The 15012-nt window shown below is 39.0% G+C and overlaps 1 long non-coding RNA gene across 1 annotated transcript; it reads right to left on the bottom strand.

Annotated features, from left to right (window-relative positions):
- Positions 1-5891: 5891 nt before the first annotated feature.
- Positions 5892-9887, bottom strand: LOC149460323 (uncharacterized). The gene is made up of 4 exons (XR_016313107.1): positions 9739-9887; positions 7946-7972; positions 6529-6608; positions 5892-6318 (listed from the first exon to the last, which is right to left on the bottom strand). It is a non-coding gene; the product is annotated as an uncharacterized LOC149460323 (long non-coding RNA).
- Positions 9888-15012: the final 5125 nt, after the last annotated feature.

Here is a 15012-nt window from a genome sequence, read left to right as displayed (position 1 = left end):
TTATTTATTTTTTATTTGCACACTTCTTATGATTTCATGTTTGTCACTAGTTTCAATTATTTTATTTATACATATATATTTATATATTTTTATAGATCTTTTGTGTTTACTTATACTATGTCAATTGCCCCTGTGACCCCTCCACCTGGATAGGGGAGTGTCCAGGACGGCCCGTGTGACCTTTGGTTCAACTAGTAGTGAGCATATAAAAGAGGGAGAAAACATTTGGTCAGTTGGCTCTGAGGAAAAGGCAAGTCCTCGAAACAAATCAGCCTATTGGATGTCTACACTCCCCATTGCGGACTGTTACTCAGACTAAGCTGTTCTTTTATGACGTGCCTTGACTTTATTGTCATTTTTGAGTGCAACACCTACTTTATTTCTTATTAAACATTTTTTATGGTAATGAACTAGGCCTCTGTGCCCTCTGTTTGTTCTTTCTTCATTCAGTATATTTGGATTTCCCTGGTCTATTGAGGGCAGCAAGGTGTGCATGTTCCAGGATATTCTTAATGTGGCTGTAGCCTGCATTGAGTCCATCTTCAAGCGCAGGAGCATTTGTGTCTGCTGGTTCTTCATTAAGGTTTGGTGGCTGACATTTGGCAACTCGAACTTTCAGCTCCCTCTACAGATTTTCTATCGGATTAAGGTCTGGAGACTGGCTAGGCCACTCCAGGACCTTAATGTGCTTCTTCTTGAGCCACTCCTTTGTTGCCTTGGCCATGTGTTTTGGGTCATTGTCATGCTGGAACACCCATCCACAACCCATTTTCAATGCCCTGGCTGAGGGAAGAAGGTTCTCACCCAAGATTTGACGGTACATTGCCCCGTCCATTGTCCCTTTGATGCGGTGCAGTTGTCCTGTCCCCTTAGCAGAAAAACACCCCCAAAGCTGAATGTTTCCATCACCATGTTTGACAGTTGGGATGGTGTTCTTGAGGTCATAGGCAGCATTCCTCCTCCTCCAAACGCGGCGAGTTGAGTTGATGCCAAAGAGCTCGATTTTGGTCTCATCTGACCACAACACTTTCAACCAGTCCTCCTCTGCATCATACAGATGTTCAGTGGCAAACTTCAGACGGGCCTGGACATGTGCTTTCTTGAGCAGAGGGATCTTGCGGGCACTGCAGGATTTCAATCCTTGTCGGCATAGTGTGTTACCAATTGTTTTCTTGGTGACTGTGGCCCAGCTGCCTGGAAATCATTGACAAGATCCTTACGTGTAGTCCTGGAATGATTCCTCACTGTTCTCATGATGATTGACACTCCACGAGGTGAGATCTTGCATGATGCACCAGACCTACGGAGACTAACAGTTGTTTTGTGTTTCTTCCATTTGCAAATGATTGCACCAACTGTTGTCACCTTCTCACCAAGCTGCTTGGCGATAGTTTGGTAGCCCAGTCCAGCCTTGAGTAGGTCTACAATCTTGTCCCTGACATCCTTGGACAGCTCTTTGGTCTTTGCCATGGTGGAGAGTTTGGAATCTGATTGATTGCTCCGGTGGATAGGTGTCTTTTATACAGGTAACAATATGAGATTAGCAGCACTCCCTTTAAGAGACTGCTTCTAATCTCAGCATGTTACCTGTATGAAAGACACCTGGTAGCCAGAAATCCTGCTGAACGATAGGGGATCAAATACTTATTTCCCTCATGAACATGCAAATCAGTGCATAATTTGTTAGACATGCATTTCTTTTGAATTTTTTGTTGCTATTCTGTCTCTCTGTGTTACAATACACCTACTGTTTGAAGATTTTTAGACTGATCATTTCTTTTTGAGTGGGCAAACATTCAAAATCAGCAGGGGATCAAATACTTATTTCCTTCACTGTATCTACAGTGAGGTATTTGGCAGTGTGGAGGTCAGTCAAGCTGATAAGGTGTTCAAAGATAGAAAAAAGTAATGTCTCTTGTAATAAGGATCTGACTGTGTAAATTCTTAAGTAAAGGATTTAATTATCAAATATAGAACCAAAAAAAACCTCCAAAATATTTTAGACAGTATAAAACTGACTTTATAGGCACCATAGAGTTTTTTTTGGTTCTATATGTTAAATCTGGATGTGGCACATTGAAAGCTTTTCTGGTTTATATTTAATTTATAAAATGTTTATGTTTTGGCAGGTCCCACATGAAAACTGTCTAGGATTGGAGCTTAAATGTCTCTGGTTTTGATCAAGAGGTGTACCTGTCATGTCTAAAGGATCTCTATACATGTACATTTCTCTACCTTCTAATTTTTACTTATACTTTGTAAATCTTTCTGTTAAAACATTTTAAAATTTTTCACCATGGGCAAAAAGGGGTTGTTGATTGATGATCCTAAATATTTGTCAAAGAGTGTGTTGAGGTGGGTAGAGAACAAGAGAAAATGTTGGTAAGGCTAAGTTTTCTTCCCTACCTGTTATTTATGGGATGACATAAGACATTGCTTCTATGAAAATAATGTCCTAAAGAACATTATAATGTTTTTTTTATTAGTTTTATTTTACATATACCTTTTGAAAGCTTAGCAGTTAACACATTGTGTTAGGGCTTGTGTTTTGGGTTGATGTCAATAGGTAATTGTAGTGTGCTCCAAGGAGGACTCATCTTGTATTTAGAATCAATTTGAGAATGCTTCTTAGACCATTCAGAGTACCTCTGGAGTACCCGTGGAGACCCTGGGCACTTGGTTCCCTGCTAAACCAGGACTGAAACACATCACAATTTGTCACATGCCCAGGATCTGCTTAGTCTTTCATGCGCATATATGCACTCATGTCAATGAATAATGTTTAGCGTGGGGGTAGCTATTACAGAGAACTTCTGTGCTTAGTATAAAACATTCTTCCTAGGCTTCCTCCTAACCTTAAAACTTTTCCTTAAAGCGGAGCTCCACCCAAAAGGGGATGTTCTGCTTTAAGCCTTTGTCCTTCGCTCTCCATTAAGGATTGGCACCTTTGGGGAGAGGGTACCCGAATTTGACAGGTACTCACTCCCACTTCAGCTGAGATCGCCTAGGTGATCTGAAGCAGAAGTTGTGCCTAACAGAGCTGTGGTAGTTCATTGAGAACTACAATCCAACTCCCACAAAGGCTGTCAGGACTTGTAGTCTTCCCATTCCCTATACACTGTGAAGGGATGATGAGGCCAGGCAGGCAGAGCCCCGCACGGCTGTGTTTTTTTAAAATTGTGACAGCTAGCGAGCCGAGAAGATTCTCTAGCTGTCTCATTGGGGGTGAGGGGGCTGGTACAATTGTAACATGTCACATGTTACACCCTGAATATGGGTGTGACATGTAGCATGTTACAAAAGGTAAACTTAACCTTTAAAGGTTTAGTCCATCTAAAGATGATATTTCTTAAAAAAAAAAAAGGCTGCTGTTCCAACTTCCTCCAAGACACCATATCCACCCTAAGACCTGCTTCTCCACCTATCCCCCACCCGCAGACCATCAAGAGGTGCTTGCTCTCTTTAATAATCAATTGGCTCTAGACTGAGAACACTAATAGGGCACTCATCCCCTTACAATACATATCTTCATAATGATTGCAAGCCCATGTACAATTGCAAACCAAGATATTGGATAGTCATTTAATTCACCAGTATTTACCAAACACTAAATAATTTGTTTATCCTATGACACAGTTCACTGAAAATCTTCACAGATAGTCTTCTGAAATGTTCACGTGTAAGAAGTGTTTTTATTGGAAATTTTATTGCAGTTTGTAATGCGAAAGCAGTAAATTTGCCAGATGCATTATGACTCATTCACTTCTGATCGGGGTGAATCATCCATTGTCTGGTCTTGTAAACACACATAGAATTCAGTACAAAGAATAGTGAAATAGAATCCTGTATACTATGTAGTGAAAATCTTTCCGTAGCACAATGGCAACGTGTGCAATAGGTTATTACTGTTCAAAATAAACCATTTCCTTTTGTAAAGGAAATGCTAATAAACAACTCACTTTTGCATAATCAGTAAACACAAACTACTCGAATCTGTCCTCTAAGACTCAGTAATTCCACCCCTGAACATCACCATTTAGCCTTTTTTCTTTAAACTGTCATTTGTCATATTTTGGTACAGATTGGCAGCAACTAGGCTTGCAACACCATTTGCCCTCAGACAGGGTCCTGCAGCCTAGGAACTTAGTTCCCTGCTAGACCAGGACTGGAACACATCATAATTTGTCACCTGCCCAGAATCTGTTTAGTCTTCATGTGTGTATTTGCAGCCAAGTCCATATATTTGCTCCAGAAGTCTGGTCTGACCCTGGTAATGTTTTTGCGTGGGGGCATCTAGTACTGAGAACTTCTGTGCATAGTAACCGTAAAAAGTGGCTCCTTCATTAGGTTTTCTCCTAACCTTAAACCCTTTCTTACTTTCGCACTTAACCGACCCCTAAAGTGTAACTTTGTCTCTAAACCTCTCCCCAATACCTAACACATAAAATGAGGCCTTAACAGTTAACCCTTAATTCTAATTCTTAACTTAACACTTATGTGAGACTAACACACTAATACAACCCCTAGCACTAGTCCTTTTCTTCTTCATACTTACCTCACCCTATGCTAACTGCCTCTACACTGGTAGCAAGCAGGAAAACCTGACCTACATATCTGGAATGCCTGGTGGTCACAGAGGGACAGTGATGGCACAGCATGCCTCTTTAAGGTGACCTTGCTGACTCCAATTCAGGAGAGGCTGTTACCTAGAAAAGAGCATAGGAACAACATGACTACTGCATGCCAATACTGCTAGCTGATCAGCTCACATGATAGGAAAGTAAATCCCTTGCATGTCCTTCATTTGAGAGAGTTCTGTGTTACTAACCAAGGGAATGCATAATTTATTAGAAAAAGTACAAACAGATGGAAGTAAGTATTCATCTTTATAAAATAATGAACCTTCTAGGTACAATCATTCATTGAAGTTAGTAATATTGCCAGAGAATGGACCTTGTGGTGCCTGCAAATATCATTGATGGTCCTATAAATAAATCATGTGTGCTGATAAAGTTCTTGAATCATGAGCAAAGGCTATCTTGGGGCCCTATCTTATGGTAAACATACATGCATTTGGATTGAGCAATCAGGGATGCTTAGTTTATTTTTAACACCTGCTAGGGCAGTAACCAGAGATGGAGAAAGCCAGGGGCTGAAGCAGAATATCAGGCTTAGTACACCTGTTTATTGTTTTAAAATGATTCCCCTTTAGGTTGGACTGCCAATACAACCTAAAAGTTGGAAAGTGTTTGTGCTACTGAGCTATAAATGATCACTGCCAACCCATCTACAACATCACTAGGGCACTGAGATGTCAATGATGAAAAATAGGTGTGCCAAGCAGTACATTAGACTGTCCTTACTCTACCTGTGTGACAGTGATAGGACTGGCAACTTTCCCATAAGTATGAACTGCAATGAGAGGATTATAGCCCCTTGTATAGGCACTAAATCAGAATTATTTGTCACCCTGCATGGACTTGTACTGCCCTTTATTATTATGTATGCATGACCCACCTATGAGTTATAGAACTCTGTAGTAAGAGTGCACACTGTCAGATTACTGTCTATGAGCCCTATTTGGGATAAAGTAGGAACAATTATGTTTACAAAGGGTCATTACCTCCACCATGGGTTAGTATGGGACATGACAGATTTTTTTTGCAGTTACCAAGAAATCTGAGTATTATATGGTATACATTACTCCACCTTGTCCAGCTGCTGAGCCCTTGCTTTGCATTACACACTCCAAAGTGAGAGCCTGTCTGTACTGGCCCCTGAGGCTCAGATATTGAACCACTGAATGAAGGGGAGAGAACCGCATTTCATACAGGAAGGGTGCAAACACCAATATAATCAAAAGACACTCCATAGAAACACAGACTAATAGATCAGATTTGAAACATTTTTTTTATTGAAGATTATTTATATTTACACATTCCAGCAGATAAGAAAATACAAAATCCATAGCATTCACCTTCAACTCAATGGTACACATGCCAGGAATTATATTTTAATTAAGTAAAAAATAAGCTTCTAGTGTAGAAATGAAATCTAGAGAAAGAAGAATGGATTCCATATTTGGAGGTAGTTTAAAATGTAAGTGGAATTCTTCACAGACTGAGTGTGGTAAAGCCCTTCCGAATTCACAGGTGGAGTATCCAGAACAAGATGGGCAAAGACTCAGGACATAGGTAAACGAGAAGTCTCAGGACCAGAATGAAACAGAGCGGAATGTTGTCCTTGCCGTCCTTTCTACTGCTATTTGCTCAGAGAAAATCCACAATGACTGTCTCCACCGCTCTTGCACAGCAAAGGCTGCAAGGAAGGGAAATACATTGTTAAAAATATATCACTATACTGCAGAAGAAAAAATATATCGTTATTGTAAACTTACATTTGAAAAATTGTACAACAGAAATTGTTAAAATTCAAATCATGCATCCACCATGAATGTATTTGATAAAATGATAAAACTGTTATTTTACGATTAGACCAAAAAATAGTTCTTCAGGAATATAGACTCACCACACAGCACAGACTGCACAGCATTGAGGCCAGGATCAGAGATGTTAACACCAGTAAAGCTACACCCCATCCAGGAACACCTGTGGAGAAAAGAAGTCATATCGGTTCACATACCAAAGACAGAGATCAAAAAGTAGACATTTTATGAAAAAAAAATGCAGTTACTGTAAAACCAACAGTTACCGTGCTTCCACTTTGTATGTATGTATAAAGAATACACTGATTGGTAGATTCATAAATCTTATTAAAGGGAATATCTATTCATAAAACACTTAAAGCAGATGGATTTGAATTAAATAATCCTATCAATGTGCATTTATGTGTTAAAAACTTTTATTTTCTTTGCATATATGCAATTCTATATGTACATGGGGGAACCTTATATTTGGTCATAACATATGCAACCTTTGTTTGGATTTTAAGCATTACACAATGGTTGTTCTTTACTGCTCCTTCTTAAAATGAAATTGAAAACAATGCACTCCCCTTGTGGTTGATGTCTTATCTCCTAAGCAGAGTAAGGGCCAGCGCTGATAGGCTTTTGTCCATTTTAAAAAGATATTGCATTTCTGTGCAAGTCTATAGGAATGCAAATTGAGCTTGAAGCAGATCAGTTGCAGCTCAGAATAGGGTCAATTGCAGGCCAAATGCACCCATCAAATAATTCTGGATGATCTCAGAAGTGTCTCAAACTGATCTCAAACTAATGCCATTGACACAAGCCCATATCCTGCTGACACAGGCCCTAACTGTATTAAGTCAATTACCCTGCCTTTAGTGACTAATCTACAAGTCTCTATGCTAATCTGTACCTACATCCCAAACTTATCCCAAACTATGAACATAGGATTTAGGAATGTGTAATGCAGTAATAACGTAATACAGTAGTAATGCGATAATATAAGCTCTTGAGTTTAAGTGGTGTGGTTGAAGTCAATTTTGGGAGTCATAGAGGTGTTGGGGGCTAATATCCCTTTAGTTTTTTGTTTGTTTCTCCCCCATTTTGGGGTGTTGTCTTCTAAAGATTCGATCATTTTAATCTTATAAATAAATGTGATTTTTGTAACAGTGAAAATAATTGGTGGTAAAAGTTGGTTCCAAAAAAGTCTTAAGAGGTTTCCTGGAATCCATTCCTGTCTCTAAGCTTTATCAGTTGTCCATCTCATGTGGAAAAAACCTAAACCAAATCTAGGCGATATTCATGTTTGTAAATTTAACATTTTTAGGGAACAATTGTCAGGATTTTAAGGAACTAGCAGAGTCAGCATAGCCAATCCTTAGTGAAAGAGTCAAAACTGCAGCCATGCATGGTCACCAAAATTCAAGCTTAACATGCAGCAACTTTACTAAAAACTCCTTCAGTACATAAAAGCTGCTGCACCCTACATATACACTATTAATTGATTCACATACTTACCAGTGTTAGTAGTGTTTGTCTGGGCCTCTGTGGGAATAAGAAAAAAAAACAAGATTTGAATTAAAGGAAGAGAAGAATAAAGGCATACAATTACAGGAAGGTGGCAGATAGGCTAGTCAGTAACTCATAGTGCCCTTTCAGGTTCCACTTTTTTTTACAGCACTATGTATAATGTTGGTTGAATTCTGATTGGTTCCTGTGGTTTATTGCACCCTGCACACTTCAAAAACCAAGTAACACCAAACAACCAGTTACCGAAAAACTCCTGACTTCTACAAGCTGATTATCAGCCAAAATGTGGCTGGAGCATATCTCATATCTCTTCTACTTGCCCATAAGGCTCCATAAGCTTTATAAACTTCCTGTAAATTCTGTCATCTATTTAATTAGCATGTTTTAGGTTGGCTCTTCTAAATGGCTCATACCTATCCTTGCATTTTAGAAATCTATGGGGTTCTACTGCCCATGCAGGGTCATCAGGTGAAGAAACCTGTACAAAGGATATAAACATTACAGCAGGCCTTGGCAGTGAGAACTCAGTAAGTATAAAACTTTGGTGGGCTATTTCAGCTTAGAGGGGTGGGAAAAGGGTGGATAAACTTTATTTGAAAGGTTTTTTAGCTACTAAACCTTTGATAGATGTGGTTGAGGAACACCAGCAAGAAATGAGTATGGGTATCTCAGGTTAGTGACATCCATACAAATCTTTACTTCAAGAACAACAAATATTCATAACCTGGAGTGGCAAAGATGTCCACTAAATGAAGACAGTGATATGGGGGGATAGAAAGGGAAGAAGCAAACAAAATAGTGCAATATAAAATGTATTCCACTACAGCACTATAGCACAAACTAAACCCACACAGAATAAAAAAAAAGATATAGATACACTTAGAGGGAGTTTTACTAAAACTGGTACACTCAGAAAGTGGTGGCCAATCAGCTTCTAAATTCAATTTGTTCATTTATGTTTTGGCAATAAAACCTGGAAGTTGATTGGTTTCTATGCAGATCTGCACCAGATTTTGCACTCTCGAGTTTTAGTAAATACCCCCTTAATGTTTTCTTTTAGTTCAGGTCTACATAAAAATGTTGGGTTACTGTCATTAAATTTAAATAAATAAATTATTTAAATTATTTTTAAGAGCAATGTTTATAGTTAAATATAATAATTTTTAAAATGGTACAAGTCAGCTATTCCTAAGCAGGATTACTCCAGAGGTTGCTATAGGGCTCCATGAGCTGTGGCTGATTAACCTCCCATCTTCATATGAAGAAGGTAGCATTTTAGTATTGCCAGTTAAATTCAACCACAAGGTGTTTCAATCATATATTTTATTATTGCCTCCCCAACGGGACATAGATGGCAATATAAGAAAAAAAACTGATGGGGTTTTATTTATTGCCTACTCCATCTTAAAATAAGAATAATTGGCTTTATATGTACTTCTGGTTTGACAGGGCAGATTAAGACCGAGCTAGAAAGTTTGAATGCAAAGCAACATTGGGAGTAAGGTTTGAACCTTTGAACAAATATAAAATACAATGGGGACATTTATAAAGCCTATGTAAGCTAGAACTGTATTCTATGTATATATTAACAATAATAATTTTATATATATCTTTTTCCACAGTATTTTTTTTTTTTGCTAAGTAATTTGCAACATTGCATATTGAAGTGTAAAATGTCCAGTTTTTAGCCTTATACTGTGTGTATTATATATTTGTTTGTGCTATGAAAATATCCTACAAAAATCAAACAGTAAAATCATATGTATGTATTTGTCACTTACCTGCTCCTTGTAGGCTCAGAACCATGCAGGCTGCAAGCACCCACAGACCGACTTTGCACACAAGACGTTCAGATGCCATTTTTGAGGGAATAACCGTACAGCTAGAGCTGTTAATGTCAGGAGGATTGCAAAAGCTTTGATGTCCTCTCTGCTGGAAGCCTCAAGCTTTTATATGGCCCGATGACAAGACAGTCACTACGGTTTGTGGAAAAGGAGACTCCCAAAACCTGTATGACGTTACGCTCAAATTCCCAGGCATATGAGCTGGAGGGATTTGCAGGATTACAAATAATTATAAAGATGTGTGACTTATTTTAATGCTTTTAAAGATTTCTTTCTATGTATTGTTTATTTCTAATGCCTACCAAAACTAAACGGACTAAAGGCTCTTGTACAGAAACTAACAAAGCATAGTTCAAATTCCTTCCAGTTTATGTTTTTGTGTTTTATGTTTTTATTTTTGTGTCCCATTGAGGAGATGGAAGTCAGAAAAACATTTCCAAAGTGAGGGAATTCCCCTCTTAGACAAATAAAGCAGGTGAATCCATCCAACAGCAATAAAAAAACTAACAGAGATTCTAATCTTGCTCTACAATTTCCAAAACAAAATCCAAAACTCTATTTACATTTGAATTGAATTTGGCTCACACATTTTGATTTTTTTGTATTTTTTTTGCCCATGATAACAACGAATCAATTACATTTTATAGTTTGGTATTATAAATAAATAACTCGTAACTTGCTTAAGCTTAACATTTAAATATATTGGAATTAACTGTGTGAATTGGGCTTTGTGTTTATGATATTTTTCTGAATGGGTATTCAGAAGGGTTTTCTAGTGATAAAGTTCATTCTATAACAATGCATGAACTACAAATAGTAGCAATTAATAGCTTGGAACTCTAGCCATAGATGTAAATAAATAGGTAGGCTCAGAAATGTTTGGCCAGTTCTATATTATTTTTTTCTGACAATCAACTCCAATGGTAATCAGATGCATAATTTTATTTTTTATCTTTATTCTTGTGATATGAACAGTATTGATCTTACAATAAACTAATACAAAGCATATTGTCCTGCTCTGCTTGTCTAGCTTATTCCATGCTACACATTTCAGTCTTTGTCTAGTGACTCCCAGGCCTCTTATATCTTTTTCCAATAATCTATCTCTTCTTCTGCTCTTCCTTCTTATTTTGCTCAGATAACTTCATCACGATTATTTTATCACATGGGCAAGCCACCTAAGATATCAACTTCTTATATGTTCATAGCTGTTTTATTATTCTTGCCTCTGCTCATTGTCTAATCACCTAATACCCAACTTGAGGGCTACATGTGTTGTCTTTTTGTACTAAACCTGACCATAGATGGTTTCGAAATTTGGGTGGTTCAGCAGGGACCAGACGAATTTCGATCCAAGTGTGGCCTTGGCTGTTAGACAGAAGTCAATCGAGTCAAGTGGGCATGTTGGAAACTTTTTCTCTGTCAGAGATGGGGTACGGAAGAGCAGTGGGGAATTTATTTATTACAGGTTCTTATATATCACCATCAGTTTATCCAGTGCTTCATATATACTGTATATTGTACATTCACTTCATTCCCTGCCCTCAAGGGGCTTACAATATAAAGTCCCTAAATCACATTCATATGTACATATACAATTTAGACTGGAGCCAATTAACCTACCAGCATAAACTAAAAGAAAAAAAAATACAGCACTTGCACCTTAAATTAAAATAAATGTTCAATAAATATTAAATGTCCAAATAAAAGTCTTTATTAAATCAAATAATTGTTGTTGTGTGTTCTTATACACCCACGTGCTGAAATAGCATAAACTTGTGCTCCACTCCCCTGTGTCCAAAGCAAACACTCTACACTCACCAGAAAGTTTTGACCTCTTGCACAAACAAGAAATTCAGATTGCACCTGCTGGTATAATCATACACCACTGGTCCAATGGAGGACAGGAACACCAGTCAGCCAAGGAATGGTATCCGGGAATGCTGCCACCACTACCAGTTCCACCTTGTCTAAATAAGGTCCTCTTAAGTACTCCAGATATTCATTAGAGGGTATTAAAGAAGAAAGCAGAAGCTTCCAAAAGAATAAAAATATTTTATTTCCACCACAAATAACTAAAATTGCATTTAAAGCTATTTAAAATAATCTCTGATGTCGTCTTCTGATGACGAAGCGCGCAGGGAGGGACTTCAGGTGCATCACTTTCACTTTACTGGAACGCAATCTGAGTGAACCAGTGGCATTTCCTGATAACTCGGAGATTGTTTTAAACTGGTGTAGGTGTAATTTTAGTTATTTGTGGTGGAAATAAAACATTTTTACGTTGACCAGTGCTGTATGATTTTACCAGCAGGTGCAATTTGACTTTCTTGTTTGTGAAAGAGGTCAGAAAGAGGGTTCGCTTTGGACACAGTGGAGTGGAGCACAAGGTTGTTATTTTATCATGTGGGTGTATAAGAAAACACAACAACAATTATTTGATTATATAAAGAATTTTATGTGGACATTTAAAGTGATATTAAAGGATGTAAAAAAAAAAATAACAAACATGTTATTCATACCTGCTCTGTGTAGTGGTTTTGCACAGAGCAGCCCTGAGCCTCCACTTCTCAGGTCCCCTGCCAGCGCTCCTGGCTCCTCCCCCTTAATCAGTGCCCCCAATATCAAGCTGGTTGCTATGGGGGCCCTGGTGAATGCTCACTCTCAAGCACAGCTCTATGTGTTCATAAGACACATAGAGCCACGGCTCGGCTCCACCCCCACTCTCTCCTAATTGGCTCACTGGCTGTGACTGACAGCAGAGGAAGCCAATGGCTCTCGCTGCTGTTTCAGCCAATGAGGAGAGGGAGTCCTGGGACAACCTTTTGCCTTTACAACCACTTTAATATTTATTTAATATTTATTTTAATTTAAATAGCAGGCCCTGTATTTTTTTCTTTTAGTTTGTACACTATTGTGTTGATTACAGCAGCTGCACATGATACTATATCTAAGTTTATTTGACGTAGGTGTATTTACTTTATATTTTAACCTACCAGCATATCTCTGGAATGTTGGAGCAACCAGAGTATAGGTCTTATCATCAGCTATTTTGTATGTCCTGGAAAACATTGTTGCCCTCATTTATCTATGGAGCCTAGGTAGAAAACTGATTCAACTCTTTTATGTTTGGTCTTTACACAAAATATATTTATTTCAATTTTCAGTTATTCTTCATCTTTATCATGCTTATGTAAAGCGTTATTAAACCCAAACACAAAAATGTAATGCACTGCTCAAAAATATTTAAGGAACTCTTTGAAAACACTCTCAATGGGGAAAAATCTCATGCTGGATATCTATACTGATATGGACTGGGTAATGTGTTAGGAATGTAAGAATGCCCCATCATTTGATGGAAATGAAAATTATCAACCTACAGAGGACTGAATTCAAAGACACAGGAACTGCCTGCGTACTCTCGTCACATGAGGCCGGGCATTGTCATGCACCAGAAGGAACCCAGGACCCATTGCACCAGATTGGGTCTGACAAAGGGTCCAAGGATTTCATCCCAATTTCTATTGGCATTCAGGGTGCTATTGTCTAGCCTGTAGAGGTGAGTGCACCACCCAATGGATATGCCTCCCCAGACCATCACTGACCCACCACCAAAACGGTCATGCTGAATGGTGTTACAGGCAGAATAAAGTTCTCCACAGCTTCTCCAGACCTTTTCACGTCTGTCACATGTGCCCAGCATGAACCTGCTCTCATCTGTGAAAAGCACAGGGCACCAGTGGTGGACCTGCCAGTTCTGGTATTCAATAACAAATGGCAATCAAGCTCTATGGTGCCGGGCAGTGAGCACAGGGCCCACTAGAGGATGTCGGGCCCTCAGGCCACCCTCATGAGGTCTGTTTCTGATTGTTTGGTTAGAGACATTCACACCAGTGGCCTGCTGGAGGTCATTTTGTAGGGCTCTGGCATTGCTCATCCTGTTCCTCCTTGCACAAAGGATCAGATACCGGTCCTGCTGATGGATTAAGGACCTTCTAAGGCCCTGTCCAGCTCTCCTAGAGTAACTGCCCATCTCCTGGAATTTCCTCCATACTCTTGAGACTGTGCTGGGAGACACTGCAAACCTTCTGGCAATGGCACGTATTGATGTGCTATCCTGTAGGAGTTGGACTGCCTGTGCAACCTCTGTAGGGTCCAGGTATCACCTCATGCTACCAGTAGTGACACTGACCCTAGCCAAATGCAAAACTAGTGAAAAACAGTCAGAAAAGTTGAGTAGGGAAAACAATGTCAGTGGCCTCCACCTGTAAAACCAATCCTGTTTTGGGGGTCGTCTCATTGTTGCCCATCTAGAGCACCTGTTGTTAATTTCATTAACACCAAAGCAGCTGAAACTGATTAACAACCCCCTCTGCTACTTAACTGACCAGATTAATATCCCAAGAGTTTAACTGACTTGATGCTATACTCTGATTAAAAAGTGTCCCTTTAATGTATTTGAGCAGTGTATATTGCAGATTACCAATCCTCCTGTGGCTGTTTTTTTCTATTCTTAGGCTTTTCTCCTTTGTGTATGTTTACCTGGTGAATTCCTGTCATTTTCATTTGCTTATGCCAAAATTAGAGGTTATTAGTTATATTTACAAACTTGCTTGGTATTCCTTGATATATGAAAAGCCTCATATGTTTCAAAATATTATATAATATAATATAATATAATAATATATTAATATATAATCATTCAAGATCTTAAATGTCTTTTGTTTAAAGATGTGTGGGCTACTAAAAAAAAACCAAACAAACATACTCATCTATATGGCTGCAGCATAGGTCTGATGCTGCAGATGTTCCCCACAAGCTCTAAGAATGAGAACCAAGAGGACTGACCATTTGGAAATTCGGGCACTGCCCGAGGGCCTGGGGTCAGTAGGGGGCCCCATGAGATGCCCCTAGTACCTTTTTTATAGGTTTTTTGAGTTTGGGCAAGGACACAGGGGCCCCATGATCCCCTATTGCCCGGGGGCCCCATGAGTTTTCAGTCCGCCCCTGACCAAGAGGTAACATGACCTCTGATCACTTCATTGAGCAGAAAGCGGTGATTGGCCCTCTACTCTGCCCTTTCATTGCTCATTGGAACGCCGAATTGTGGAGGGGGTGGAAGTGGCTGGCTAAGGCTGTTAGTGGCTTAATGAGAGGCTAAGCCAGATACCGTTCAGACATTTGGGTGGATCTCAACCTTAAAGTCGATAT

The sequence above is a fragment of the Staurois parvus genome, unplaced genomic scaffold (genome assembly GCF_062004578.1).
Source record: "Staurois parvus isolate SC_StPar_1 unplaced genomic scaffold, SC_StPar_1.0 ptg000232l, whole genome shotgun sequence".
In the NCBI taxonomy this organism is placed as follows: domain Eukaryota; kingdom Metazoa; phylum Chordata; class Amphibia; order Anura; family Ranidae; genus Staurois; species Staurois parvus.
The sequence above is the reverse complement of the archived record's forward strand: the minus strand, read 5'-3'. Positions and strand labels throughout refer to the sequence as shown.